Raw genomic sequence first — 24,670 nt, 5'->3', positions numbered from 1 at the left:
TATGTCTAAATGACCAATGTTAAGCATTCAGTTGATAATAAAAATCGGGTTTTTTTTTAATCCCAGACAGTCAATAGATTTGTTATTAAATCATTGAACAGTGAATTTCAAAAAATAACATCCGTAGACAATATCCCGTAACTAGAAAAAAATACGTATTTACTTTTTTTGACGTCAAATGTACATTAGCCTCTAGCCTCATTACTCCATGTTACCTGTAGTAGATCTTTTAGAGAGAGAGAGAGAGAGAGAGAGAGAGAGATTGATTTCAGTGTTCAGGAATTCAATATAAATGCAACATTTGTCAATAAACGCATGTATACATGCATACATGTACATATCTAAATGTTTGAATAAATACAAAACAACCTTTCTTTTTAAGCCATGTGAAATACTAAAAACGTTGGTGCATTGCTAAATGTTGTGTGTATACAATCATTGAAATGGCGGCATTTCTTTGATGCCGGCAAAGCGATCCAGTGAACTCTAATGCGGTCGAACTGCAGGGGTGCTTCGGCGGCATGTCTTTGATGCCGGCATTGCGACAATCGTCCGAATTTAGCGAGCAGTTGACAGAAAAGAGCTCTATATTTGTACTGAAAAAAAGCCGCTATTATTTTTATTTATGACAAAAAGAAAACGGAAAACATTCAAATCCATCATTATAAAGATAAAATCGTTAAACAAAACACAGTTAAGCAAGAACAAATAAAACGGCACTCGGGGACTGAACCCGGGTCGCCTGGACACAAGTCCACCACTCTAACGACTGAGCTACGCGGACTCTCGCTTCAGAACTTTAGAGCCCAAAATCTCGAGAATGCATGGATCGATTTTAAAACAGATTTCATATTCAGAGGTTTTTAGAGTGTCTATATCGAATAGTAACAAAAAAAAATTCAAGTTCAAAAAATTGAAAAATTAAGGTTTTTCATTTCCTTCCGCTGACGACCAGAAGTGACGGCAGACGTTCGGATATGCGTAGTACACTGCGGCCGTTCACTCTCTCCGATCTCTGAAAATTTGAAAGTTCTATCTTAAATACTTTTGGAGAAAACTCGTGAACAAGCAAAAACATAAAATCTTTAATATCTCTGGACCGGAAGTGACGACCAAAAAAATCCCACGTACTTTTCTTACAAATGTTGTCATAAACAAGATCTTTAAGTTTTATCAAAATCGACTGAAGCGTTTTCGAGAAAACGTGGGAGAAAAAAAAAATAATAATAACTAGACACGATCTCGTTGCGAGCAACGAGGAGGTCTTCCGTCTGATTTTTAGAAGAGGAAATGACCTTGCCTTTTATCTTCATCATCGAAACATATCAGGAAATGCAGATGTGATCTAAAAGAGCGATGGATGAAGGATTATACACCCCATTGGATCCATAATTTAAAGGACCAGCCCCATTTTATTTCATATTAAATAAGAGGTCTTTTGACCTAATATCAGGTCTTATGACTTTTAATAAAAAGAAATCGAAGAAAAAATAGAGGGTCTGACTTTGTAAACGGAAGACCCTAATAACAATAAGAATAGAAGACGAAAGACCCTAATAATAAAAGACTGTTATTGTCTAAAGCTTAATTGAAGAGTGTTTTTCAACTTGTACTACAGCCCTTTTATGTTGAATATTTAAGTTAGAAAAATTAAATAAAATGGAGAGAAAGAAATAGAGAGAAAGAACAAATCTTGGCTCCGGCGAGATTAGAACACACAGCCTTTGCAGGTGTCTCAAAACATGGCTGACGCGAAATAATGCCCGAATTTGTCTTTGAATTTGGGGCGTTTCCGCCTGGGAGAGGAGCTGAGTTTTCGTATGAGATGAAAAACAACGTGTGAGATGTCTGACTATTCAGGTTTGGTAACAGTGCGATGTCATTTGAAATATTGATGCGTGTTTGTGTCTGGAGGGGGGTGAAAAGACCCGAGCTTGATTTTCGTCTTAAATAAATCGAAAATAGAATTCTGAGGTGTGGATCTCGGATTCGGTTAACAACAATATGGGGAAGTCCCAAAACAATGGGTGCGTTCAGAGTATTTCCAGTGGTACCATCACCTGTTTGCCAATGGTAACATTTTGTGCCGTTGGTACCATTGGACGCCTATGTACTCTGAACGGATTTTTGGGTTACATTGGTGGAAAATTCACCAATGTTAACAATGGTACCGTTGGTGTACCAATGTTAACATTGGCTGAATATTAAGAGGAAAATAATGTCTAACCAAGATATAATTACTGCTTCGTGCATCATTTTGCAACAAGAAGATGCATTCAGAAATACTATATTTAGTACATTAAAGTACTTCTCCCTGACAGATTATTTTCTTCTGCAAAACATGCGGAGATCATCGGAGGAAATGGCCAGAGTGGGTAATTATTATGAAATTACTATACCTTCATATACACTCGATGAATTTAAAACCCATTTCCGTTTGTCCAGGGACACATTTGAAAGTACGTGCCAGAGACTGTCTACAGTTAATGCATACAACAATCTAAAGGGGCCTACCCCTAATCTTGAAAAAGAACTCTTGATGTTTTTGTGGTACATAGGTAACCTTGAGAGCTTTCGATCGATGGCTGATCGCTTTGGTACATCTAAAGGAAGTTTTCATTCCAGTATTACAAGAATTTCATCCTCCTTGACAAGTATTATGGCAGAAGTAATCAGATGGCCTACATCACAAGCAGAACTAAATGAAACAAGTCAAACATTTGGAGAAAACTGTCAATTCCAAAATGTTTTGGGTGCATTGGATGGCAGTCATATTCCAATCAATGCCCCAAAACACCAGCCACAGGCCTACTTTAACAGGAAGAAATTTTATTCTGTTGTACTTTTGGCGTGTTGCAATGCGAATATGGAATTTACCTATGTTTGGACGGGGAATCCCGGAAGCACACACGATGCCACAGTTCTGCGTATGTCTGATCTGTTTCAAAACAGCGATGGAAAGATTCCTGTTGGCTTTGTCATATTGGGTGATTCAGCCTTCCCTTTATTGCAGTGGCTTATAACACCCTTTCGGGATTGTGGCAACCTTACTGAGCAACAGCGAAAATTTAATAGGGAGCACAGTCGTAGCAGGCAAGTCATTGAAAGGTCCTTTGGCTTGTTAAAGTGTCGGTTTAGGAGACTTTTGCGATTTGAGTTTTCCAATATGAAAATTCTAGTGGAATCTATTCTTGCTGCTTGTGTTTTACACAATTTATGTATATCAGACACAGACTTCATCGAAGTGCCAGATGAATTTGAAGCTTGTCATGACATGCAATACGCCCGCGATGGTCACCAACTTCAAGGAATTCAAACCAGACAACAGATGATGAATCAACTCATATGAACTCACAGCATTAATGCAATTACCTGTAATAGACTGTTAACTGTGTTCAATAATTTTTATATCATTATTCAAAATTATCATGTTTATTGCAAATATTCATAACATTAAACATATCTTTAAACAACTTTATTATTTGTTTTAAACAACATGTATAAATATACAAAGTCTTTGTATAGCTAAAAATAATATCATATAATAATGGATTAATTGTTTGAAGAAAAAAAACCCAACAACAAATAGATCATTTATTTCACTATGTAATTACCGGTAAATGTCTATGTCTATGATGATCACAATTATCATAGACAAGCTTACTTGAGCATTTGTAAAAATTATAAGCACCAACTGTGTAAAATTATGAGAACAATCTAACTTATGAGAATGTTAAGGGGACAAAACATTCTCTATGTACCCTATTTACCTAATTTTTCAATCAGTTTGCTCAAAAACTCCTTGTTACTATTTTGCATCTCCCTCATCAGCTCAAAAAAACTTTTTGTCCCTCTCCTCAAAATACTCTTTCATGTCATCAACCTTCCTTTTCTTTGTCTTGGATGTGGGTACAGGGGTGGGTGGTCTTGAAGTACTGCTGGTGCTTGCATCATCTTCCTGTTCCATTGTGTCTTCATCTGAGTCACTATTATCTTTGTTCATACCGAAAGAGCTGCGAAGCACCAATGGTTTAATGGATGGATCCCCATCAAGAATTTTCTGCATTTCATTTTCGTAAAGAAATGGTTTAGGAGTTTTGTTTCCAGTTTTTTTGCATTCGGACAAAAATTTTCTGTGACTCCTCTTTAAGGAATAAAATTTCTCCCGACACTGAATTGCAGACGGACAGTTAGTTTCACTTTTTGAAATCTCCTTTGATATTCCAGGCCATATCTTTCCGTTGATACAGAATGACTCTGGCGCAGCCATTTTTCTCTCTTCTAACACATTAAGAAGCTTTCGAGTTGTGGATAACTTCCACTCATACCTTGACTCCTCATGCCTGAATCTTCACAATCACTGACATCTAGGGGTTGACTCTGGGGGAAAGGATTATCTGAGGCTGAGGTGCTGGCTATACTATGAGGGACATGCTTATCTGGGGCTGAGGTGCTGCCTTTACTATAAAGGACATGCTTACTAGTATCTGAGGCTGAGGTGCAGGCTTTACTCTGAGGGACAGGATTGTCTGAAACTGAGGTGCTTGCTTGGTGATCAGGGGCAGGATTATCTGAAGCCGAGTTGCTAGCTTTACTCAATACACCACAGGATGCAGAGTTACATTTAGGCATTTTTCTTGTTTGGGTTTCCTGTGTTTCTTGATGTTCAAATAGTACTTTCGGAATAACTATTTCTCCATTAATAGTATCAATAAATATTGGATCTTTGGGGGGTTCAGGTGGAAGTAACTTTTCCAACTGTTTAGATACCACATCAAGATCTAGTAAAAGAAAAGAAAAACAAATTCAGTACATGTTTAACCATTAGTCAAACAACCCTATTTATCATCAGTTCTTATAGTTTGATAAAAAACTGAAGGTACTCAACAATTGTGAACAAAATGTTGCATGTCTCATCTTTGATTACCGGTACCAATTAAAGACACACAATCAACAAAAAAATATAAAAACTAAATTAAATACATTTAAAATGAAGTTTACATAAGTCTAAGAAAATATATCAATATTTTAATAAATAAGCTGTATTAATTGTCAAAGTCTTTCTTAAGAGAATTTTATGTACGCTGAAAATGATATCACATGGGCATGTACTTGATTTAATTTGCAGTATAAGTATGATATAACACTGCTAATCAAAATTTGTACAACACACGAATTATGGTAAGTCGTATTCTATACATCATATAAAGACACGCAAAAATTATCCCAAATGCTCCACTATACATATAGAGTGTCCTCGATATACGTGATATTCATTTGTTATATATGGACTACACAGCAAAAAGCATGCATACTTACTGTCGGATATAAACTGAATATTTGTTGCCTTTGTTAAAATTCGGTAGGTCTTCTCAGCCACGACAAGATTTAACGGGAAAAGCTGAGAAAAAAAATCTGTGGCTTTCATTACGTACTCAGTGCCCGCCATTTTTGGTGACGTCATAAAAAAAGTTACCATCGCTAACAGAGCTCTAGATCGTCTGCAGAAATGTCTACGTATGGTAAATTTTGTTGGCAAACATTGGTACCGTTGGCATACCAATGGTAGGAAATTCTACCAGTGGTACCTTTTGTCTGCCAACGGTAGTACTCTGAACGCACCCAATGACTGATGCATTTTACCCATGTATTTCAGTTTTGAGAATGTTTTTTCGTGTCGTTTACTATTTTGTTTGACTGTTTTATTTCAGCAGGATTGATAAAATCATTATAAATGTAGAAATAACGAAATCAGTAACACGTAAATTTATTCGGTAAAAATTTGATGACAGTAATTTCCACAGTTCTAACATTCATAAGTAGTTCACACGCTTTCGTAGATACAGACTAAACGGAAAACAAGAAATATACATGCAACAGAAATATTACGCGGCTGCTTACATCCCTTGTACTGTGTAAATTTTAAGTCCCCGTACAGGCTATACTCGCCGTTTGATCTCAGGAATTTCTTCTTATTTGTTCAATCCGCTGCATATTTGGCAGACAATGAGAATGGGGTCCGAGGCAGGCACGTAGCATCGTTTTTGAAAGTGGGGGGGCCAGACTCATCCAAAAAATCTTGACAAGCAAGGGGGGGGGGGGGGGGCTAGCGTATTATATAACTTCAATTTCACTCCTCATTTCCTTATTTTTATATCAATTTTTTACATACTCCCAAAAAAGTGGGGGGGGGGGGGCAACTCCATGATATTTCAATTTTTTATATGTAAATTTTTAAAAAATTGTTGCTGCGAGAAAAACTGGGGGGGGGGGGGGCAGGCCCCCCTGGCTCCCCCTGATGCTACGTGCCTGCGAGGTACATTTACACAAAATTTCAAGCACGCCAATCGAAACTCGAATGCCCAAAAATTCATATCTCTCTGAAAAATGAACGAATAGGTCTGGCCATTAGTACAGTAATCTAGACTTGAACTAGGTTGAAAATTAAGGTTCAAGATGACAGATCCAGTAAAATCAGGCCAGAAAAACTAAGTGATTTTGTGAATAGGAAGGGGGGGGAGGTCGGTGGGTGTACTGTGTAAATTTAATTTCCACGTATAGGCAATAAGTGCCGTTTAATTTCAGGAATTTCGTCTTAATTGTTCAATCTGCTGCATATTTCACAGACAATAAGAATGGGGTCCGAGGTTCATTTTCACGAATTTTCATTAGGATTGAGTGAAGGGCTTGGGAGTTACAAATTTTTTTATAGTACATGTCAAACACGACAATTGAAACTCAAATGCCAAACACTTCATAACTCTGTTATTAATGAACGAATTAGTCTGGTATTTAGTACAGTAATCTGGAATGGTAATTAGTTGAACTTAAAGGCCCAAGATCAAAGATCAAGTAAAATCGGGCAAGAAAAACTAAATGATTTTATGAATTGGGAGGGGGGGGGGTCGGTCGGTGACTTCTATATTAAACGTAGAATATTAAATTCTAAATATCACAAATTACACAATTTCTAAATAAAATACATATGTTAGAACAATGTATAAGCGTTGTTTGAAAGATGTAACTGTTGATTTTTTTTTTTACATCTATTTATTCTTAGGCTCAAACACTCATAAACGGGTGGTCAGTTTTTAAACCTTGTCGCAGTCACCCGTTCGTTTGTATACACCCCTGCGAATGTTATTGTCATTTAAATTCATATCACGTGGATTTCGTTGACCCGTAACAAGTTCATAGGTCATAACAGACCCGGAGTAAAAAAAGGCGGGGAAAATCTATAGTTTATTTCTATGTTTGAAGTACATTCTTTTCAACGTATCCTTGGTCATCGTCTCAGACCATAAGTACGCAATCGGCATAGCCTTGCATCCACTATTATTTTTGAATTTAATGAAAAATATATGGTGAAACATATAGTATCGTTTTGTTGGGATAGGGGGTGTTAAGTAATAAATATGAATATAAGTTCATGTTAATAACCGTTTTTGAAACCTTACAACTCTTAATGTACCCCACTGAGATTAAACATATTTGTTGCAAGGACCTTATAGATGGTGTCATAAAATTCAATATTTGCGGAGGGGGGGGGGGGGGGGTTCACCCCCCCGAATATTAAACATTAAATTTTATAGTAAATACCTAAAAAGTAACCCTTTTGCAGTAAAGAAATTTTTGTGGCCCCATAATTTACAAAAGCTCTCAGCTGGAAGATTATAACTTTGATTAGAAGTTTAGCTGAAACTTAATTTACCATAATTTCCCCACATTCAAAATGACATGCAAGTTCTATTGTTTTCATTTTATCTTCTTGTCCCAGGATAATAAAACCTACTAGTAGACATGCTTACTCTTCCAATTTATATTTCTTAAGTGATAGTGACCCCGAAACCAAAAGTGAGTTTGTCGAAGTTGAATGGCCTTAGAGCATGCATAGGCTTCGGCTTTATAATGAAAGGATACTGTTGGATCATTAAAATTAGTGGGGGACAATTTTTGTGCATTGCTTTGTGGGTACGTAAATATAATTTCATTTATTATTTTATACTTAAAAGGAAATATGATTTATTAATTCAGGGAGAAAGTTAATTCATGGATGAGATGTACACACCATTTCCACAAAAATTGAGCCACCACAAAATTTATTTATATAATGATTTCACAGTATATATCCATTTCTTATATATCTTTCTGATTGTTCTCTCTTTCCCTCTGTCTTTCTCTCCCTCCCTCTCTCATTAAAAAAAACAATATTTCTTTCATAAATCATAATAAATTTTAATGTTATTTTTTAATCCAAGCATGATTGGACCACCTAATACATGTAGTTGTATGTACAATTCTAAATGACAATGGACAATACTAACAATTTGTCTGGTAAAATTAATAAGATTTCAATCTTTTACATATACATGTATAATATTGATTGATAAAAAGATTCATCACATTTACATATAATCAAAACAATATATCCAACTGTATTGTACATCAGTATTCACTAAAAACAATAACATCACTATACACCACAGTTTGCAACATGTAATTCTAATAATTTTAACACACTTTCATATATTTCTAATATGAACTATATCACAGCATATTGTAATTATTTTACATACACATGAGAATTCAAAGGTCCTTTAAAAGTTTATAGTTTGTTCCAGTCTTTCACCAAAAATAACTTTCTATCATAATATAAAAGATGTGAAAAAATTCTGATGACATAGCAATATAGAGTTATATATTAAGATATTGATTAGTACCAGCTGGTACATGTTAAGGTGCATTTAGAAAAGATTAGATTATTAGCATTTCACCAGATGATTTTGGTTAAAAATTAATTTGTTCATTTCATTGCAAAACTTTAGTCATTTAACCCCCCCCCCCCCCCCCAAAAAAAGGAGGGGTATTCCGGTAACTAAAAAGCTATGGTGAAATATACATATAAATATATACACACAATTAATTTTCGTATTTATCATAAGTCTTCAAAACAATAGTATACTACTTCATTTTAACTAATATTTAATGTAATGATGAAAAAAAATTGCAGTCTTTTTATGCATTGAAAAGCATGGAAAAGAATAATTCACCAATGATGCAAAGGTAGAATTGAAAATAGAGTCTTCATAAATGATAGTTTTTGAAACCAAAGCATATCAGACACAGTAAACAAAGATTGTAAGTGTCCAATGTTTAACAAAATTCATTTATCTTTTTATACATTGAGGTACATAATACACTCTACACTCAACATGTCTAGTTAAATCGCATTTGTGTTAACATGCTATACTTATAATACAGCATAAAATTAATTGTGGTCATTGAAGTATGTACATGTAGCAATTGTTGGACAGTTTCAAAAATATACACTCTAATAACTTAATTGATTATCTTTTATCTGGATGTGGGTCTAGTTAATGTATACCAAAAAATGTACACTTGATAATAACCATATTAACTGACATTTCATATTTTCTACTGTATCTAATTAAAAATTAATCATGTTGAATAATACATATCAAACGCTTCACATTTTGATTGTACAAATATAAAATAATAATTATTCAACAATAGTACATTATATTTAGTACATGTATTTCGTTTCATGTGATTTGTAAATCATATGATTCTAAAAACAAAACAATGCAAGTTTAAATTGATATACTAAGTATAATGGATTCAGCTTTAAGGACACACAAGATGTTCCTATATTTTTTATAATTTTCCATGATATATTAATCCATTTAAAACCGGTTACGGTAATTCTAAAAAATTCTGAGAACATTACCAGGCTCTTGTCAGAGCTAGAATATTTAGAATGTTCCTTAAAATAGCAAGCAAAATGCATTTGAATGCTTGTAAATAGTCATATTATATACTTTCAATCAAACACTTTATATCTAAATAAAGAAAGTATCATTACATGAAAATATAATTATGGAATTACTTAATGGAAATATTCACATTTTGGAGATAGGAAATAATAGAGAAAGGGAAGATGTAAGCCGCGTCTGACCTTCAGTTAATCCTAAAAACGACAAACTTTATTTTTCATCTTTAAAAAAGTGACTTTGAATGAGTGATTAAGGGAAGTGCATGGCTAACTCTGTGCTAAAGGTGAAAGGTTTTGAAATGCTGTTTAGTTGGCTTCCAGTGATGTGCTGCATATCAGCTTGTTAGTGTTGTTACATCAGATGGGTTATCCTGAAATACATAATTATAAATATTCAGATTGAATTAACATATCGATGTTGCACTTATTAAATAAATAATGTATTAACAGTCAATGTATAAGGCTAAGCAAGGAAATATTTACTTATATAAATAATACATTTTATTACTTAAAGGTACTACATGTATTATATATTATAGCTACTACATGTATATAGCTATAGGTAAAAAATTCAAAAGCGTGATATAAATAGTGAAATGACTTCTGAATCATGAAGCAGAACAGATGCTTTCAATTGTGATATATAAGATAGCAGAGAAGAATGATCAACAACAGCTGATATAAAGGAAAAAAAATTGAATATGATACAATGAGCCTATGGTTCATTAATTCATAATACTTCTTGTTTTTGTATTTTTTTTTGTAAAAAAAAAAACAAGTTAGAAAAGACAAATGTATAACTTCTACCAGATTTTAAATGCGATTTAAATATTGTTTGCAATTCAGTTTACTAAATATATATGAAATTTTCTACCCCATGAGGACTGAGAGAGAGAGGAGTAGAGACTTATATCATTTTAAGAAAAGATATATATTAAATAATTTTGCAAATACTCTTGTTGAAATATGTCAAAAGTACATATAGTTATTTATTCAAAACTAACAAACAATAACACCATATATAAATATTGTAAAATGACACTTTGTCATTAAAATTGTGCCATTAGAGTTAAAAGCATCTGAAGTGCATTGATCAATATAAATGCATGGTATATTGACCATTATTATATTGTCCACATATTTTAATCATGCACCTAATTATAACATTACAATGTTACACCGGCTACGACTGTCTACTTGAATTAAATGTAATAAAATTTGTTTTACAAATCACATTCAGACAAGGGCATGTGAAAATTGAAACACTGGAAAACACAATAAAGAATGTAGAATTGGTTTGTTCTAAAATTTAACTACCGGTAACTGTCTTTTTATACATGAGGAAACTTCCCTCAAAATGACTGTCCTTTTTTTGAAAGATGGACACCATCATGACATAAATCAGACATTTTAAATTTTCTAGTTGAGCAAAAAAAGATATTGTGACTATGTTCACATGAAAAGTACAATTGCTTATTTAAAAAAGATTTAATTTTACAATAATCATTAGATTCTATAAACCTTGGATTACTCCTAGGAAAAATGCCACCAACAAAAACTGAAAATGGACCTAGATTTTTTATATAATAAATGGTTTCCATTAAATCAAATAAAATTAATGAGGGATTAGTATTTCTTTTAATGTCATTACCCCCAATTTGAACAAAAACATAATCGGGGGTATATACATTAATATAATAGGGAGCCATTTCCCGCATATCCGTAATTTTTCCTCCCGGCTTTCCAACACTGAAAATTTCCCAGTGACTAGGAAAAAAACTTTCGAGAACTGATCTGTCTATCCTTGACACAAAACTATGTCCTATAATTAATACTCTTGGGCTAAGAGGACCTACAAATTTTTCATCTGAAATAATAAAATGTTGCTTGAATAATTCAGCATTGCATGAATGAATTTTTTGTTAGTAAATTAATGTAACCTTAATTTTTCTAAATGATATCACCTCTTTTTATTACCTTTCGATTATTACATGTATAAGAAAATTTTGTTAACAGTGGCTGACTACACCTTGGAAACGTTTCTCAAACCAGAATAACTTGATTATGATAAATATCATGAGGGGTAAGAAGTATATACCGGTATGTCTAACAGGTGAAAAAGAATTTAATTTTGATCAAAAAGATATATTTCCCAAAATTTTATTCAGTAAATGTGAACAAAAGCCTCAGGGAGGCTTTAACTGCTGAGCTATGGCCATATTTAACCTAATTGATTGATAAGAAAAGTTGAAAAAAAAAATTTGAATCACCATCTCGTGATGTAGTGTCTTAAAAAGTACAAGTCTAGGTGTGGTGAAGTACCTTAAATTAAACATTAGCTTAATAATATGACTGGGATATGTACAGTTATGTTTTAATTACCAAAGTCCTTTAATGTATTATTATATTTTGCAGATTAATTTATTTATTAGTACATAATGTATCCGATATATTCTTTTAACCGCATCCAATGTTCGAGAATAATGATAATTGATACTTAGATCAGAGGCAACAAATGCAGGTTGCAAAGACATCACACAGTTTTGTTTGGCTATGATAAGCATGAAACAAATATTTAAATATCATCACTTATGAACATTTAAAACCTTTATATCATGTACTCCATGCAAGCTCAAATACTGTCCTTGTCATCAAACGATGTTACTTCAAGGATGTGTATTTTTACTTGTGAATTAAAAACCAACAAGGGGGGACAATTAACATAGGAAACAATGAACCACCAATATCAAAACGCATTCATGAATTAGAAATACACACATATACACATACAACAAAGCATACTATGAAGCTTTATTATATGTCAGTATTGACAATATGAGAAGAGTATAAATGAAATAAAATGTATTCTAGATGTAGTTAAATTCTGGAAAAATAATGAAGTCGGTCAACTTGCAATCAAATACTGTTCTTGTCATCAAACGATGTTACTTCAAGGATTTGTATTTGTGAATTAAAAACCAACAATGGGGGAAAGCAATGTACCATCTATATCAAAACGCATTCATGAATTAGAAATACACATATATACACATACAACAAAGCATACTATGAAGCTTTATTATATGTCAGTATTGACAATATGAGGAGAGAAAAGAATTAAAATGTACCATTCTAGATACCAGATAACCAAGTTCTGAAAAGGAAAATGGAGACGGTCAACTTCAATCAAATACGTACCGTCCTTGTCATCAACCGATGTTACTTCAAGGATGTACATGTATTTGATAGATACATGTTAAATATATAATTATGTGTTATTTACATTAAACTCATATAGATAAATCAACTTCCTAATTAGTATTTGATTCATTCTCTGGGTACCCCATTCTTTCACATAATGTAAAAGACATTTCATTTGTTTTGTACAACTTCTTTATACCAGGAACACCTTTTGGAGGAGCCCACCAGTTAGATATTGTTTGAACTTTTTTGGTGCTTTTTCGTTCTCTTTTGTCAAAAGCATGATCTTTAATTTCTATTTTATCTATAAATAATGGAAGAGATAAATTATGACAACCTTGTCCATGCAATGTTTCAGAGAGATAATTAACGTGAGAATACACAGGTTTTTTTGCATGTCTAATCGGAAAATTCATGGTGGGATCATTCAAAATTGCTGAAATTTCAATGGTTTTGGACTTCACAATTTCTAGTTGTTTGACACTGGGGACACCTCCAAAAGGTTTCAACATTGCCTCCTCTAACCCATGCAATGTTTCATTATCATTGGTACTTATGGCTCTTACATTGTAAGAGCCTGATGGAATCAGTGAATGAAGCTGCAAATATGAGTCAGAAGAAGAAATGAGTGCCTCAAACAATTGAAATGGCATACCCATTACATTATCTCCAGGGGGTGGAAATGAAAATACATTTATCCACTGCAATAAATAGCTTCTTAAATCAAATCTAAGCCTGTGTCTATCCATTGCAGAAATCCCAGGCATGTCATTAGCCTCCATAAAACCTCGCACCAGCTGACAAAACTGTGCCTCTTTAATGAAACCATCTTTTTTCAAGAGCATTTGTACAGGTGGAGAGAACATGAGAGCTGCAAAAGATTCACTCTGAGGATCTACACCATTAAGGACAGGAATTGGCAAAGGTGAATCAGGGAGTTGGCTTACATGCCTCCAACCTTCTAATGAAACAAACTGTAATTTACCCTTGATCAGACACATTCTTAATCTAATATGAAGGTGATGGTAGTCAATAAAATGCAAAACTAATGCATTTGATTTGTGGTGCAGTTCTGGAACTGAACACCAGAAATTGTTGGGTAATTCTGCAATTTGAAAAGACACAGGACTATCCGACTTCCATTGGTCATACATATCATGCATCATATGGTGAGCAGCTATCACATTCAAAAAGGCCTTCTTTTGCTTTTTCAATTTTTTCAAACATATACAGTAAAGAGAATTTGGATTTTTCAATTTTTGTCGTTTTTCTGGTTCAATGGACAGTTCAGAGGCACAGAGAATAGTGGACAATTTTGAAACAATGTCATGTTTTCTACCAGAGAGTTTTAAGTCTTTAACAACTTCTATGTCTCGATAAATTGTTTTCAACCATTTGATGATGTTTTTGAGGTCAGCCAAAGTTGCATTTGTGTAGAGCATGTCAGAATTTTGCAATAATTCACATAATTGTTTACAACTCAAAGATTGAAGTTTAGAATTTTGGTGTAGAAAAACTTGTAATGAAGAAACATTATCTGTGGTCAATGAAATGTCGCTGACAAGAACTGAATTTGAATTAAGATCATTCTCTACTACCTCATCAACTTTGTCACTCTCAACATCATCAACTGGTTGAATTAACTCATCTGATAAATCCATCAAGTCTACTGCAGCAGGAGTGACATTGTTATCAAATACAGATTCTTCACTTAAATTTTCCTCTTCATTTTGTGAAAAATCAGCATCAGCACATACTGGTGCACTACTGAATAAAGATTTGTCACACTTCAAGTTTGAAGAAACAAGATCTGGACAACTTAATTACTTGAAACACAGTTGGAGAGGTTGATTTTGTAACAGCTGTGTATTTGGAAAAAGATTTAATAATGTTTTCAATATAGGTAATAATTTCTGACTTTGACATATTCTTAACAGATTCCCAACAATGTTTTTGCAACTGAAAAATAGTCAGAGGTTTTCCTTCATTAGAAACAGCAAGAAGTCTATGAAATTGTCCATCAAATGCAACAGCTAGTACATTACCACCTCTCTGCAATGTTTCTATGTAAAATTTATCTACCACTGCTCTTGCATCTCTCTCAGGAAAGCTTGAACCAGACAAAAAATAGCCAATTTGAATACCATAGCCTCTCTCATTTGTAGCTAGTCGATCTGTATTGGAAAGCATATACGTAACACTCTCCGTGGCTCTAACTCTTTGAATTTGTCTTGTATTATTCAGAATTTCAATACACTGAAGTAAGAGTGCTTTGATGTCATTAGCTGTGAATAATTTACAACCAAAAAAAGATAAATCTTCAACATGACCTTTGTACATAGATTCAGGTTGGTCAGTTTCATTTGTTGATTGTGTTACATGTATACTTTTGACTTCTGTTAGAAATTCACATGTTTCTATGATAGATTTTGTGGAGGATTTTATTTCACAACACTGGGAAGACTTTAGTTTTCTACTTCCCTCAATAAATGTATCTTGAATGTGATGCATTAGATCATCAAAGTACTCTTCATTTTTTTTGCATACAAACACATGTACGAGACAAACAAAGAGATAGGTGCATTTGACACAGCCATACTAGCCTGAATTTGTGGAATGTATCTAACAGGGACTTCCATATGACATTCTTTTTTAAAATATGGACATTTCACTTCTGTTGACATACAAATTTGATTTATATCCAAACATTTCAAACACTCAGTATGAGGTATGAAAACTCCATCTAAGGAGAACAGTGAAAATTCATGTTGAGAATCAGAATAAGAACATTTGTTCTCAACATGGCAATGGCATGTTTTGGCTTTAGGAAAACGAAAGATACCTACCTCAACATAATCTAAATGTGGAAAATAGACAGGCAAGACATTTGTACATATCGTGGCTATAGCATTAATTTCATTTTCTGAGCCATGCTTCATGGCCTTGCAAACCTGTTCATTTGGACTTTTTTCTTTAATAGAGAAATGCACCTTATCATACAATGATAGTCTGTTTTGCAAGCCATCCAGGCCTGCAGCCTGGTACAAAGTACTGCCTGTTACATATGCCTCATTTCTTATTGTATGCCATTTTTCAGTACGTTGTTTTACAGGTACGTGAATGTCATTGGTAGATATATGATCTATATTATCATTCAGTAACCAGCAATTCCTAATTGAATCTAAAGGAACAAAGGGCATATCAGTCCAGAATTCATTCGAATTTTGTAACTTGCATAAAACTGAGGACAGAGAATCTCGTACACTCAAAGATTTTTCAAGAACTTCATTACTTTTCCGTATGAGAGCAGTCAAGTATGAAATTATTTTCTTGTATTTGGAGTGAATCCAGTCTTTCCCAGCTAATTTCATCTTTTCAGTAAGGGACTTTTGCATTGATGCTCTTTTTTCTTTTAAAATAAATGATGACCTATTCATTATTTCCAAAACTGTCTTAATTGAATTTATCAATGAAATGGTATCATTCAGATCAGTAATTTTTTCACAGCAGGTCTTAATAATATCTAATATTTCAAAATGTTTTTTAATTTGTTCTACCAAGGAGAGACTGGATTCACATCCAGCCAAATCAACATCACCAACTTCATCATCTTCAAAACCTGGTCGAATCCTTCTGCCATCAAACTTTAATACTAATGATGAAGATGATGGCGTTGATTTAACTGCAATGTCAATAAAGTCAGGGTACACCCCTGGTTTGAGTCTCTTTGGGATATCAAACTGAAGAGGTTGAAACTGGTCAAGAACTCTTTCAGAAGGCACAGGGAGTAAAGCTTGACACTCTGCAGGACTAAAATACCCACGTTTTGCTGTACAACTAAGTACCTGCATTTCATGTTTCCATCCGCTCAAAAATCGGAGGGTTGCTCCTCCGAAGAGACCTTTAGCAACTTTAAAAATACATTTTGTAGACTCTGAGTATCGCATTGCACAGGTATTTTCTAAGTTATAAAACCTTATGAAATCAAAAAGCAAATTAAAAGATGGACTTCCAATACATGGAACATTTTTTACAATGTTTTGTGCAAACATACCAATAATTTTTTCACACTGAGAATCTTGAACTTTGTCAAATGCTTCACATACAATAAGCAAAGTATCTAATAACTTCTTTTTGTTTGAAGATGTTTTGGTATTGAAGATATTTAACAGTTTTGAAACATTCTTGTCATGACCAGTTTCAGTCTCTCCAGTTTGACTACCAATGTTCCTTGAAACATTAGAAGTCTGAACTGATATTGTGGCTTGCAACGGTGAACATTGTATGGATTTTGAAGATGAAACCCATCGAATCTGAGCAGACTTTGTCAAACATTCATTTCTAAGATTTACCTGCAACCCTTTTGAGGCTCCTATTAAAATAGTTTGGTTTCCCTGTGATGTCTTTGCTATTTTATTTCCACTGATCAAGTTTTCATTATAATCAAAACTCAATTTTCTTTTCATTGACATTCTTAAAATATATTTACCATATTAAACACTGTCAAGCATAGCATCCAGAGCAACAAGGACATAAAATACCATGTAAATGTAGCATATTCTAAATATGCATATGAAAATGAAATTTTATCATTCATGAATGAATGCTTATATGCATCATTTCTGCAACATGATTCATTTATATCAAGAGACAATATCTTGCATACTTATGAAATAAATAAGAGAGACATATGTATCACTAATTGCATTTTGTATTACATTATGTATTCTAATGACCCATACTGGAACATCGTTCAATGAATTAATTGATAGGATTCAATGCTAATGACAACTAATGTTATATATCAGAGCTAGAGTATCTTATAGATTACATGATGACAACTTTGTTCAGTATCAATTAAAATAAACAAAGCATATGTTATATCATAATGTACATGAATAGATGTACAAGAGAAATTCAATAGAGTGCTTACATTTCAGTTTTCATAATAGCTCTTAGAGTACTCACAATTCATAGTGTTCTGCATCTTTATGTATATACAAGATTACCAGTATATGTAAAAAGCAGATGGAAAATAGACGTTAACCTGGAAAAAACAAAAGATTTTATTAATGAAAACAATATACGGTACTTTGCATTTATATTTCAAACAATATGTGCAATATTGCACTTGTATATGTTTCTTACTGTGAAGGTTTTATTTTTTTGTTACTAGAGTGGAGGTGAAAACAATGTCAAATTCTTTGATTCTTTATACAATACGATCAAGAGCTTCAATTGTAACACATATTTGTATATAATACTATATATATCATGTATATAAAAAAACCAGGAGTATGCAAATGTTAATGCCAAAATATAGGTTTGCATGCATGGTCACAGCCCCCCCCCCCCCCCCCATCATAATCAGTTATTGCTGGAAATTCATTTCCACCCACCCTTCAACCTAATGCCACTTTAACCTATACATACACGCACTTACAAATGGAAATAGGTTTTTTTCTATTGAACCATGATAAAAAGTATTATTTTTAAATTATGAATTTTAAATTGGATTATAATCATAGTTTAAGATGGGACACAGTATAAAGGATATCACTTAATTATGTTACTGTGAGGATTCTGGATGGTGCATGGTTAAAAAATATATTGACTCATGATGTCGTACAAAAAATCAATGATTCAGAAGTTTTGAGGAAGCATAAACCATTCTTGAAAACAATGAAATTGGAGAGATTGCATACAAGCAATAATACCGGGTATACATCTTCCCTAGAACACAGACAGTACAAACAGTCTAATACCAAATTATTTAAATTATTCCTTTCACATGTTTCAGGAGTGTTGTTTGCAATTTAATATTACTATAATGATTTAATTAATATATATAGTAAGAAATTTAAAGAAAGGCATATTGTAATTTTTTCATTAATACCTGTATATACATCATTTGAAAAATCATGAAATATCCATAAGTTATAGGGAGGATCAAATTTAAATCTTATTCTGATTTTTTACATTTCTTTTTTACCTGTACAAGAATCATAATTAATTAAACATTGTAAAAATGTGACAAACTGTTGAATACATTACAAAGCAGAAAAAGAAGTTTTATTTTGTGATATCTCTTATGAGCAATATATATATTGTTTAACCATTAAAAAATTCCTTTTAAACATTATAATGTCCTAAAAGATGTGTATAAATGTGTATATAAAATTCAAAAACAGTGATAGATGTACTTCTGAAAAAAAATTCAGTAGTCATAAAAGCTCTTAATAGTACTCACAATTAATACTTTTCTACCCCTTATAACAGCTACATGCATGTAGGAGGGTCCAATATAATTAATACACAGTAGTTCTTTGTTGATGTAAATCTGAGACAAAAAAATCACATTTCATCAACATCTGTTCCAATAAAGATACATGTAAGTTGTAACAAAGCTAGATTTTATACATTTTGCTTAATAACTACTTCATATTTTTGTCAATACCTCAGGGTTCAAACAATGTTCATTCAAAAGTATGAACAATTTTCAACATCTCTCTCTTGAAATGCCCCCTTGATCTAACTTATCAGGTTTCAGTATACATGTTAAAATCTAAATATTGTGATGTCTACAGAAATTTTGAATTGCAACAGACCCATTTGATAACAATGGAAATTATGCGAGGTATCTCACTTAACTTCCGAATGGAAAAAAGATGTCAAAATTCCACATTATAAATCGATCTCGATCAGTAAGAAATTTTTTGTTTTTCATTCCAGTGAATTTTAATTGCCAAAATGTGCTGCACATTTAATATAATTATCTTGGGGCAGGCTTATATAATAAAAACATTGTAGTTTGCATTTATATTTGCAAACAATAAGCCCCATTGCACAATTTACAAAGCTAATTAGAGATATAAAGTACTGTCTATAAATTTAGTGTCCAAAGCACTCCATAATTAAGACATGTGGCTGTGAATATATCTATGTATATTGCATGACGTACTATTATAGTACGTCATGCAATATGCATAATTAAAAACAATTAATAATTTAATGGAATGACAGAAAGATCAACAGATATATATATAGTTATGTAATATTACACCTCCATTTAACGTTTTTAATATTTATGTTAACATGTTGAGATTGATCACAGAAATCATCGACACATGTCTTTATTTAATTAAACTTTGTAGTGTAAATATTGTTACACGATTTGAGAGAGAGAGAGAGAGAGAGAGAGAGAGAGAGAGAGAGAGAGAGAGAGAGAGAGAGAGAGTTTGATTGTATTTGTTATTAGAGTGAGTTTTACATTTTTTAAATTACCAATTTCACTTTATTTTTCAAAGTATCTGATTGATACACCAACAATCTTTAAAAAAATAATTGGATCCGCACCTTCACTTCTGCTTTTCAGAAATCGGCTATAATTTTCTCTGCTGAAGACCACACATTTTGGTTGTAATATACAGCTTAATAAATTTCCCAGAGCTATGCATTATTTTTTTTTTACTGTAATACGATCACTTAGGTGGCGTATATATGTAAAAGGTGTATTTTTCTAATTTCACAACACCACGTGGAGGCGTGGTTAATCAAGAACGATAACTCTTTTGTGTAATTTTAGTTAAATGCAAATACACGAAAATACTTCTCACTTTAAAAGCCTATAGATGTATTTGAACTCGGTTACAAAGATAAAACTAATAGATAGCATTAAAACTGCAAAATACTCACACTTTTTTGATAATTTAATCCAACCTGCACCCACTTCCTCTCGAAAAATGACAGGAACTAAGAAAATATCGTTGAAGTCTCGTGAACTCACATTCGAACGCCTCTGATTTTACGGTACAATAACACCGATAAAGAAAGCCTTCCGAACACATTCGCAGGGGTTTAAACTTCGGAGGTTTTTCTTAATCCCGACAGGCAACAGATTTGTATCAGTATATAGACGTGCACAAAAAAAGGAAAAAGTATCTTTAATAAAAATGACTCGCCATAAGTCTGAAACCAAGTGGGGCATTTTGAAACGGGGTTTATTCCCAGAGGAGAATAATTAATTCAAATTCCGATTTAATAAATTAATACATGTATTATACCCAGATGAAATTTTGGGCTAGGCTAATTTATACGGATATGCACGTTCATTGTTTATCTAGCGATACACTTATCTAAAAAATAACACTTATATCGACATGATGAAGATTTCTGAGGTACGTAAATATCAGAGAAAATTTACAATCAAAACTGTGTTGGAACTGCGGTTGTGATGCTGTAAGGGGATTTATCGTGCTTTTACCTTTCTGACTCAGGGCCTCAAATTTTTAGCACGAGAGAGAGAGAGAGAGAGAGAGAGAGAGAGAGAGAGAGAGAGAGAGAGATGATTTAATAAAAAATCGATTCGGCAAAGAAATTGGCAAAAATTTTATTTGCTTCTTTGATACATAGATTATTTTTCTTTTTGTCTCAAGTTTATCTTTGCCGACTAACACTCTGTGATAAAAAAATTTTGCTAAGTCGGAAAATAAAATATCATACATCTAACAAATGTAGCATGGTAAATTATCCCCCTTTCCCTGATTCCACTCGATACCCCAGTGTTATGTCTAAACGATCAGTGTTAAGCAATCCGTTAATAAGATAGGAAATTTATGAATTTTTGACCCGATGCTTAATCACTAATCCCGCTTTTGGGCGAACATATACATGTTTGTAGACCTTTGCAAATAATTAAAAACTTTGGAGGACTGATATTAAATGATTATAATCCCGATCCATCCTGCCGTAATGATTTAAAATTTTTAAAATCAAAAAGTGAATAATCAAACTCTTTGTTTTAACAGTGTAATTCCACGATCGGTGTTTACATCTGTTTATACCTAGGCCCAATCACACATACACGGGTGGTCACTTTTCACACCGTATCGCAGTCACCCGGTCGTCAGGGTTCGGGTTAGAGAGAAAGAGAGAGAGAGAGAGACAGAGAGAGAGACAGAGAGAGAGAGAGAGAGATATTTCACAGTGTTTTATAGTGTTCAGGAAATCAATATATAAGCAACACATGTCAATAAAGGCATGCATACATGCAAGCGTGTATCTATATATGTGAACAATTACTAATCAGTCCTCATTTTAAAGCCATGTAGAATAACGTTGGTGCATTGCTAAATGTTGTATGCATACAGTCATTGAGATGGCAGCATTTCTTTGATGCCGACAAAGCGACCCAGTGAACTCTAATGCGGTCGTACTGCAGGGGCGCTTCGGCGGCATGTCTTTGATACCGGCGATGCGAACTGCTGACAAAAACGACCTGTATATTTGTGCTAAAAAAAACTGTTATTATTTTTATTTCTGATAAAAATAAAATGGAAAACAATAAAAACCATCATTTTAAAGATAACATCGTTAAACAAAACAAAATTAGGGAAGAAAAAATAGTCGGCACTCGGGGATGGAACCCGGGTCGCCTGGGCACAAGTCCAACACTCTAACGACTGAGCTACGCGGACTCTCGCTTCAGAACTTTTGAGCTCAAAATCTCGGGAATGCTTGGATCGACTTTAAAACAAATTTCATATTCTGAAGTGTTTCAAGCGTCTCTATCGAATAAAAACATAAATAAAATTCAAGTCCAAACAATTGAAAAATAAAGGTTTTTCATTTCCTTCCGGTGACAACCGGAAGTGACGGCTGACGTTCGGATATGTGAAGGGCACTGCGGCCGTTCACTCTCTACCATTTCTGAAAATTTGAAGGTTCTATCTTAAATCCTTTTTGAGAAAAATCGTGAACAAGCAAAAACGTAAAATCTTTAATATCTCGGTACCGGAAGTGACGACCAAAAAAAGCCCGTGTACTTTTCTTACAAATTTTGTCATGAATAAGATCTGAAAATTTCATAAAAATCGGTTGAAGCATTTTTTAGAAAACGTGACAGAAAAAAAAAAACAATAAAAATAATAGTGAAAAAGAAACAAAGCAATAACAAGAAGGTCTTCCGTTGGAAACGGAAGACCTTAATAATAGAGGAAAAGAAACAAAGCAAAAACAATAAGGTCTTCCGTTGGAAACGGAAGACCTTAAAAATCAACAATACTATGCATCTTAAAAGAGCAGGATCTGCATTGTAATGCAATGTTATATAGAAACTTAGTGAAAACTATTGGCGAACGACACAAACAATCGAACTTAACAAGCAATCAGTCCCTTCTTTTGGACATAATTATGAACAAATAAATTGCATCATATGCATGTATCTAAATATATATAACTATCTATTGATTTATACTTTATGAAATAATTTTGCTGACTTTTTGTTCATTTTTCAGAGGGCATTCTTATCAACAAAAAAGTTCAATGAATGTGAGAAGTTCTGGCCAGAGTTTAAAGGTGCATGAGAATTCTAAAATTATATTTACATAATTGTATAGTAAACATAACATGTATGTAAGTTCTGTTACAGAAATGCATATATTTAAAACAGAAAACCTATATTTAAATTTAAGTGAAAATTTGATTCTCAAATGACAATAATCTAATTATATCTTCAATCCATGAAATATACAATGACTATAAATTAACTTTAGATATTTTTTTATGTCACCAGAGTTATGTGCATCTATAAAGGAAGACAATAGACCCAACATCTAGGATCTTCTACAAGAAAAGGAAGAAAAAAAAATTAAGCGTTACCAAGATGCAAGTTAAAAGATTTGTTGTGATTTCTTTCTTTTAAAATCCTAATAAATCATATACATTTTCTGACCTAGATTACTTATCTAATGTACTTTTGTATGGATTCATCTTTTAAAGCTATATATATATAATGTAATAGCATTTATCATTGGATATAGTGTAATAAGTGCATCCTGTAAAACAGACATGAAAAATAATAACTACATGTAATTTTGGTGTAAAGAAACACTACATTTGTATATATATAGGTTTTCTTTTCATTTATAGGAACAAGAAAGAGAGAAATGATCAATTGTACAACGCGGTGATGAAGAATAAACTCCTGAGAACAAATAAATGAAGTTTTTGTTATTACTTTATTTTGATATACCAAGAATGCATTTGCAATAGTTCTATACTGATGATCCATACTTTTATATCGAGGAATAGTTTAAAGCGAAGTGAAAATATGAAGCATATTTAATATATTTTAAATGAAAGCTTAAGTCAAGATGTACCTTTATTATTGAAAATTGCTAACAAAAATTCATTCATGAATTTCATATATAAAATGCAACACATATATTACACATAGAGAATATGTGGTTTACACATATAAAATATGTCATGTTTAATTTCACATGTGTTTAACACATGTCAAACACATGTTGAACATGTGTGAAATTAAACACTTTATACATGTGTGCTCTTTTTATGTCTTTTACACGTGTAAAATATATATGTAAAATATATGTTTAACATATGTTTTACACATGTGGACATTTTTCCTGTGTACAGTTTCACAATTATCTTTCTTTTAAAAAGAGTTTTGCTCTTTATTTTAACATTTTCAAATCCCCTTTCTATAAGGATGCTGTGTACCAAGTTAAAATAAGTTAAGCCCACTGGTTCTAGAGAAGAAGAAAAAATGTGAAAAGTTCACAGAAAGACGGACAACACGTGATGAGAATAGCCCACTTGAACCTACATTTCAGGTTAGCTAAAAAAGCTCAAATGGGGTTCCAAACATCATAT

General features: G+C 32.9%; 1 long non-coding RNA gene and 1 pseudogene across 1 annotated transcript; one reads left to right on the top strand and one right to left on the bottom strand.

Moving 5' to 3' along the window:
• LOC128162211 (uncharacterized) overlaps positions 1-23,944 on the top strand; it is a 29,628-nt pseudogene extending 5,684 nt beyond the window's left edge.
• On the bottom strand, positions 9,754-19,336 carry LOC128164186 (uncharacterized). The gene is made up of 3 exons (XR_008240914.1): positions 19,245-19,336; positions 17,963-18,041; positions 9,754-10,164 (listed from the first exon to the last, which is right to left on the bottom strand). It is a non-coding gene; the product is annotated as an uncharacterized LOC128164186 (long non-coding RNA).
• Positions 23,945-24,670: the final 726 nt, after the last annotated feature.

The sequence above is a fragment of the Crassostrea angulata genome, chromosome 9 (assembly GCF_025612915.1).
Source record: "Crassostrea angulata isolate pt1a10 chromosome 9, ASM2561291v2, whole genome shotgun sequence".
Lineage (NCBI taxonomy): Eukaryota > Metazoa > Mollusca > Bivalvia > Ostreida > Ostreidae > Magallana > Magallana angulata.
This window is presented reverse-complemented; position numbering and strand designations above follow the sequence as displayed.